We start from the raw sequence: 8633 nt of genomic DNA, 5'->3' as shown, positions 1-8633 counted from the left end.
TCTAGTACTTGGTTCAGTGCAAGATAGTTTTTGCCCTATTATCTTTGGTAGGCCTTCTCTCAAAACTTGTGGAGCTATTATAGACTGCGGGAAGGGAAGAGTGTCTGTTGAATTTAATAGCGAGCCATATGAATTTAACTTTTCTAAATTCTCGAAGCACACTCGTGGTACTGATTTGCCTAGTAATGACAAAATCATTGAAGAGCTTGCTTCTATTCTTATTCCTCCCAACAATCCTTTGCAGCAATTGATGGAGGACCACGAGAATGATATGCATATGCAAGAAAGGAATGAGCTAGATGACATATTCGTGAGACAACCTCCTATCCTCAAGCACAACCTTCCGGTTGAACCTTTGGGAATTTTATCAAAACCAAAAGAATACCCGGTGTTTGATCTCAAACCTCTTCCTAGTACGCTCAAGTATGCTTATTTATATGAAAAGAAAGTATATCATGTTATTATCAATTCTAACCTTTCAGGATATGAAGAAGAGCGATTATTGGAAGTCCTTCATAAACAACGAGGCGCTATAGATTATACCCTTGACGATCTTAAGGGGACTAATGTCATGCCCAAGATGCGACCCTATCCTCAATTTGGCACAAGGGCCTCGTCAGGGATAGAAGCGCATCTCGTCGTTTCGCAAGAATGGATATTGTTACAAGTGCACGTACTACAAAGAAGATATATATATATATATATATAGAATTGGCTTAGAGTCGCCACAAGCTACATCAGAGTCACATCAGTACAATACATAATCATCATGAATAAGAGCAGGGTCCGACTATGGACGAAAACAAACGAGAAAAGAAGAACGACGTCCATCCTTGCTATCCTAGGCTGCCGGCCTGGAACCCATCCTAGATCGAAGAAGAAGAAGAAGAAGCAACTCCAAATGAACAATCAACGCGCTCGCGTCAAGTAACCGATACCTGTACCTGCAACTGGTGTTGTAGTAATCTGTGAGCCACAGGGGACTCAGCAATCTCATTTCCAAAGGTATCAAGACTAGCAAAGCTTAATGGGTGAGGTAAGGTTAAGTGGTGAGGGTGCAGCAGCGGCTAAGCATATATTCGGTGGCTAAACCTACGAGTACAAGAAATAAGAGGGGGAAGATCTACGCATAGCGGTCGTGACTATAGATGATCAAATGAATGATCCTGAACACCTACCTACGTCAGACATAACCCCACCGTGTCCTCGATCGGAGAAGCATCTCGCGAAAGAGACAGTCACGGTTACGCACACAGTTGGCATGTTTTAATTAAGTTAACTTCAAGTTATCTAGAACTAGTGTTAAACAAAGTTTCCAGGTTGCCACATAACCGCGGGCACGACTTTCCGAAAAGATTTAACCCTGTAGGGGAGCTCCAACTAATCCATCACAAATTACCACAAGCCGCATAGAAATCCTCGATCATGAAGCTTGCGATCTCGTCGGACTCCTTAGTGGAAAACCTCAACTCTGAGATTACCCAAAGCATCACCGGAATCCCGATGCACAAGATATTTCGGCAAAGGTAAAACTAATCCAGCAAGGCCGCCCGACGTGTCGACGAACCCGATAGGAGCCGCGTATCTCATTCCCAGGACATGACGGATGGGTCACACTAGGATTAACCAAACCTCGGGTTGCCCCGCGGTGGCCCCGTAGTCTGCCAGTTGGGACCAACACTCATGAGGAGCACTAGCCCGGGGGTTGATAAAATTGTCCTCGGGGTCTGGAAAGTCCCTGTGCAATTTTTATTAGGTGTTTAGGCAAATGTAGTACCAAAGTTGGGCCTTGCCAGACCAGTCTTAATCTAAAACGAATTATCAAGGGGGTCCCCATAACAACCCCGATCATGTTAGGGGCGCTCAATTATGGAACATCACCGGTAGCCGAAACTAAGGGGGCAAAGGTGGAAAAAAACACCAGGCTAGAAAGGCCGAGCCTTCCACCTTTTCCAAGTATATAGGTGCATTAAATTAAATAGCATTTAATAGGGTGATATATCAAGGAACCCATGTAATCACATGGAAGCAATTGCACCTGCAACTAGCAACGCTAACACATGGTAAAGCAAGCGGTAACATAGCCATTCAGTGGTTTGCTAGGTTGAACAGGTTGAAGGTTTTCATGGCATTGTTGAGAGGCTGATATTTAACATGTCGTAGGCAACGAGACATAAACAATAGAAGCGATAAAGCTATCATGGCAATGATAGTAATGGTATCTGGGGAAATGGTCATCTTGCCTGAGATCCCGCTTGGAAGAAGAATGACTCCGTGAAGCAGACGAACCGATGTAGTCGAATGGGTCCTCACAATCCGACACGCTTGCGGAACTCTATCGAGACGGAGGAAACCGGAAACAAGCATCAACATACGATATTCACCACATGATGCATAACACATATTATGCATGAACAGCTGAATACATGCAAGTCACGACATGACAATTCACAACAACCAAACACTACACATTAAGTGAAGTTCAATATGCAACGAGTTGCATATTGACGAAACTCCACGTATGAATTATTTAGTTCTATCCCGATTAGATATACAGCAATATTAAATGTGGTTAAAACATGGCAAGAGGTGAAGCATAATTAAACTACCTATCTAGGCATTTTAAATGAGGTCGGAAATGACATATAGCACCTCCGAAACGAACTCACATGTTAATTTACAATTCTATCAAGATCTGAACTAACACGTTTAATTAGTTGTTAAAAAGCAAAACAAATAGGTTCACGTGATTCTACGTGTCGTTACAAGGAATTTACACATAGAGAACATCTACAACGGAGCTACGGTTCAAAAGTTACGGACACCGCAAGATATGATGGCATGAATGCAACATGTGTGCAAATGGCATCCACAACATTTCAAAACACAAAACCAGAAATATAATACGAAACTACACGAGATTCTAAGCAAGTTTCATACAGGACACGATCAAAACGGAGCAACGGTTCAAAAACTACGAGCTAAACAAGAAATCACTACAATCTGCCAAAATCAGCCACATAGCATTTTCTACACCCCAAAACTATGAGCTACACAAAACCAATATACACAACCAAGGCATGAGACTATAGAGGGCAAGAAGAACTACAACATACAACTAACAACAACTAGCATGGAAGCATGGATCACTAGGAAAAGACGTCACATAATGGCTTCTCACACACTATTTCAGACTTAGTGAATATAACAATTTATGAAACAGCAGTCTTCGATCTAAAGGAATATTGACAGAAGCAAAACCATAAGATACAGGACTCCAAATGGCATGAAAATTCACAGCATGCTAGAGAATCCCAAAGTCTACAACTAACCCCATTGCATCAACCTCAAAAGAGCTAGAGATCACAAGATAAACTGATGCAAAGACATCAACAAAATATAACAGATTTCAGACTTAGAAATATTTCAGCATCTCTAAACAACAATATGTCCTAGCAAGTAAATAAGAAACAAACCACACCTAAACATGGATTTCTATTGCAACCAAAATTACCAGGGGCTAGTCTAAACTCCTACAAAGCACACACGGATTAAATCCCACAAAATAAACAAGAGGGCAACATAGCAAAATATCACGCGAACTAACTTGCTCAAAAGCTAAAATTAAATGCATAGTTAAATCCTATGGATTTTTCTATCCCGAAAACATATATAACATGAGGGGTTGCAACACAAAAATATTGCCACACGTAAATGCGAGATATTATCCTAAACTCGGTATAATAATCTAGCGTTGGAAACATACATGCAAATATACAAACAACCACACTAAAATACATGGCAATAGGGTTCCTAAAACATGAATATTTTATCTACGGTGTTCGAACAATCCGGGCACGCACGAAAATCAAATACGGGACGCTAACATAATAAGACAGCACGCAAAACTAGGCATTTGGCGGCTCAAACTACTTCAAGCAAATATGCAAGTTGCAAAATCGTAATTTACGCGAGAATCTACACAAGATCCATATCTAAATCATCGTGATCCGACATACGGATTTAAAGTTACGGGCGTTTGAAAATACGTCTATTCCCTGGATTTAATTAATTCCGAAAAAACCTAAACTAACTAAATAGGCCGAAACCCTTATAATAGCTACACAGGGGGCTCACCACGTCGGGCATGGACCAAGAGAGGAGGCGGTCGGCTGGCGGCTCGGGCCAGCTTCGTGGAGGGGATCTGGGCAGCTCCCGTCAGACTCCTCCCAAGAGGGCGCTAGAGGCGGCGGGATCGGCGAAGCTGGCATCGGGAAAGGCGGGGATCGCGGCTAGCCGACGGTCGGGATCCACCGAATCTGGGTGGGCGTACGGATCCTGGAATCGAGGCGAGCTGCGAACGGGGCGACGGCTCGGCCCGGCGAGGTTCCACGGCGGCGCGGCGAGGGGAACCTCGGGCAGGAGCGACGGGGCTCGACGGGAGCAGGGCCTCCGGCAGGCGGCCCTGGCAAAGGACGGCGCGGGGTTCCGGCGAGCTGCCGGCGGCGAGGAGGCTCGGGCTGTTGTGGGTAGGAGCAGCGGGGCTCGGCGGCTCGGGATGCTGCCCTCGGGCACGGGCGCTATGGATCGCTGCGGGCAGCGGCGGTCGAATGGGCCCGAAGGGCCTCGCGCGGGCTGGGCGGGCCGGTGGTTGCGTAGAGGAGGGAGGGAGGAGAGAGAGAGTGGGTTAGGGTTAGGTGAGGGCACGGATTTTGAGGAGGAGAGGGTTTGCTGTCCAAAAAATGCAAGGGGGTCTATTTATAGACAAATAGGGGGGCTAGGTTTAGCGAAATTCCGTTCCGGATCCAACCGTTCGGTCGGATTCGAATAATTCCGAATGCGGGAACGGTTAAGTGGCCGTGTAGCGTAGTTTATAGGAGACAATAGGGAAAAAGGGCGGTGCGGCAACAATTTTTTTAAAACACCGAAAGACGTCCGACGATAGACCGAATACGGTGCCGCTACGGTCGACCGTTCGGGTACCAGACGGACTCCGATCGCGACAAAATTCAACAGGCGGTCTATCTATATTAAAATAAGACCGCACGTCAAGTTCCGACTCAATCAGAGAAAGTTTTACACACACTTTTCAAACAGGGTTTTGACGATGCCGCGGGCACGTGCGTGTGCGGTCGGGCTCAGAACGGACAACGACGAGAACCGGCAACTAACAACGGGTGCAAGTTTGAAAACTGGCGGCAACGAGTTGCCGATGCAATGCCGATGATGGGCATGATGCGATCATGAATGCGACAGGCAAACAAACCACTCGACGAGAACGGAAGAAAAGGGCAATCTTCTGGGGCGTCGGTCTCGGGCTGTCACAATTAATCCATTTATTTGTCAACATACTATCAATCTTGAACCTGATGCTAAAACGGTTGTTTTCATCAACGATGGTTGAATCCGAAGATGAAGGATATTGTGAGGACCGAAATCCTCAAGCTTCTAACCGCATGTATTATCTACCCTATAGCTGATAGTAAGTGGGTAAGTCCGGTACATTATGTTCCCAAGAAAGGAGGTACAACTGTGGTTCCTAATGATAAGAATGAACTAATACCTCAAAGAATTATTATTGGATATAGAATGTGTATTGATTACAGGAAGCTGAACAAGGCAAGGAGGAAGGACCACTACCCGCTGCTGTTCATCGACAAAATGCTTGAAAGATTATCCAATAACACTCACTTTTGTTATCTTGATGGGTACTTTGGCTTCTCTGAAATTCATGTTAACACTATCGATCAAGAGAAGACCACTTTTACTTGTCCATTTGGTACTTATGCTTATAGACGTATGCCTTTTGGTTTATGCAATGCTCCTGCTACTTTTCAAAGGTATAGGGCTGCTATCTTTCATGGTTTTTGTGTGGAAATTGTGGAGGTCTTCCACTACAAGAAATACGTCAACTAACGACCTTCTGTCAGCGACACTCGCGGAATTGGTCGTAAATCTACGACCATTTGAGACCAGTTGGTCGTAAGCTGTCCGGAGGGGTCCTAACCCCAAAAACTAACGACCTTTTTCATCAGAAAGGCCGTAACTTCCTTACCGGAAAAGGTCGTAAAGCAGATAGCCCTGTTTTGCTGCCTAATTTGTGGCTAATTACGACCAATATAGATGGTCATAGCTATGACAAGGTGCCACATCATCAGTTTTGCCTGCATGTCATGTCCATGTGTTATTTTTTGCCTAGTTTGTGAAGCAACCTACTATTCTGTCATTCCAAAAATTCTCGAAAAATTCTCATAAATACTTTGGAACATATATTTCTCAAATATGTGAAAACCCTTCCTTCCATAGTTCTAAAATAATTCAGCAATATTCATTTTCATATTCTGCTCAGAATAGCACTTTGTGATGGAAGTGTCACTTTGGCATGTCCAAATGGTATAAATTTTTTACCCTAATTAACATCATACACCAAATTTCAGCTCAATCCATTGATTCATTTGATCCTAGCTTCAACATATATATTTCTGCACAGGGTGGTACTTTGCAAAGCAAGTGTCACCTAGGTTCATCCATTTGAGCTAAAAATTTGGCAAGGGAGTCTCCTTAGTAGATCATCATCCTGAGCCATAATTTAGGCCCATTGTCTATGTGCATTACCCGCACCGCTAATCAAATACTTGGCTGCTAATTCATGTTTGAGCTTAGTTCGGTCTCCTCGTGAGATTCTCCTATTGTATTCTTCTTCCTGACACCTACCGAGGGAGTGTCTAACCCACCAGACATGCCTGTTCCACCCAGAATGCATGGCAGCGCAACGGTAACGCGGTGACCACGCGGCTCGCATGCAAGTTCACACACTGTGGAGTTGGGGCCCTCGACCACCATCCAAATATCGGCGTAAAGTCACCACATCATGTACTTCTTATTAAATAGATACTTATGTACTTATAAAATATTTTCGGGGAAAATAAATAGCAAATTATAATGCAGCTGTAGTTCAAATTAGACCTGCTTCATGCTGAATCGGCGACAATTTGTCTTTTTAACTAGAGGTGGATAAAAGCTTTTAACATCCAACCATTTTGTCAATTGTACATTAAATATGGACTAGTATTTTAGAAAAATAATTTGGTACTATTTTGAAACAAATATATGGTAGGTCCTTCACATACAAACTCATTTCGGGCACTTGAAAAATGGAAAATGAATTTTTCATACAAGGAAAATGAAAACTTCCTTAATCAACATTGTTTGCCAAATTCCAATACGCACCCTTGTGCATAATATTAGATCGTTTCAACAAACTATGTCATGAATGTGGCCATAAGATTGATCATTTGGCTTGAAAGACATGAATCTTCACACATGATAGCCCATTTCTGAGAACACTTTTTTAAAATAATCACCGTATTACAAGTTTATTATTTTTCCTGGTAACTTGGTCACATATTATGATACAACGCGAAGGTTTTGAATTTTTTTAATTTTTTAATTTTTTATGCCCGTTTCAAAATGCGGTCGAAACGGCGGGCATGACCGTTCATAGCTATGGGTTGAATCTTCCCAAAATTTGGTTAGATATCTGATTAAATAGATATTTCTTTACCTAAAAATTATTTTAGGAAAAAATCATGAGAAAACTATGAGGCACCTTTAGTTCAAATTTGACCCGCTTCCTACTGAATCGGCTGTAATTTGTCTTTTTCACTAGAGGTGGATAAAAGCTTTTAACACCCAAACATTTTGTCAGTTGTACAGTAAATATGGCCTAGTATTTTAGAAAATTGATTTGGTACAATTTTGAAACAAATATATGGTAGGTCCTTCACAAAAAAACTCATTTCGGGCACTTGAAAACTGGAAAATAAATTTTTCATACAAGGAAAATGAAAACTTCCTTAATCAACATTGTTTGCCAAATTCCAATACGCACCCTTGTGCATAATATTAGATCGTTTCAACAAACTATGCTATGAATGTGGCCATAAGATTGAACATTTGGCTTGAAAGCCATGAATTTTCACACATGATAGCCCATTTATGAGAACACTTTTTATAAATAATCACCGTATTACAAGTTTATTATTTTTCCTAGTAACTTGGTCACATATTATGACACAACACGAAGGTTTTGCATTTTTTTATTTTTTGTAATTTGTTATGCCCGTTTCAAAATGCGGTCGAAACAGCGGGCATGACCGTTCATAGCTAGGGATTGAATCTTGCCAAAATTTTGTTGGATCTCTGATTAAATAGATACTTCTTTACCTAAAACTGATTTTAGGAAAAAATCATGAGAAAATTATGAGGCACCTTTAGTTCAAATTTGACCCACTTCCTACGGAATTGGCTGCAATTTGTCTTTTTCACTAGAGGTGCATAAAAGCTTTGAAAACCCAACCATTTTATCAATTGTACAATAATTATGGCCTAGTATTTTAGAAAAAATATTTGGTACAATTTTGGAATAAATATATGGTAGGTCCTTGACACAAAAACTCCTTTCGGGCACTTGAAAAATGGAAAATGAATTTTCATACAAGGAAAATGTAAACTTCGTTAATCAACATTGTTTGCCATTTCAATATGCACCCTTGTGTATAATATTAGATCGTTTCAACAAACTATGCCATGAATGTGGCCATAAGATTGATCATTTGGCTTCAAAGCCATGA

The sequence above is a fragment of the Hordeum vulgare genome, chromosome 2H (assembly GCF_904849725.1).
Source record: "Hordeum vulgare subsp. vulgare chromosome 2H, MorexV3_pseudomolecules_assembly, whole genome shotgun sequence".
In the NCBI taxonomy this organism is placed as follows: domain Eukaryota; kingdom Viridiplantae; phylum Streptophyta; class Magnoliopsida; order Poales; family Poaceae; genus Hordeum; species Hordeum vulgare.
Note: the sequence above shows the minus strand (reverse complement) of the source record.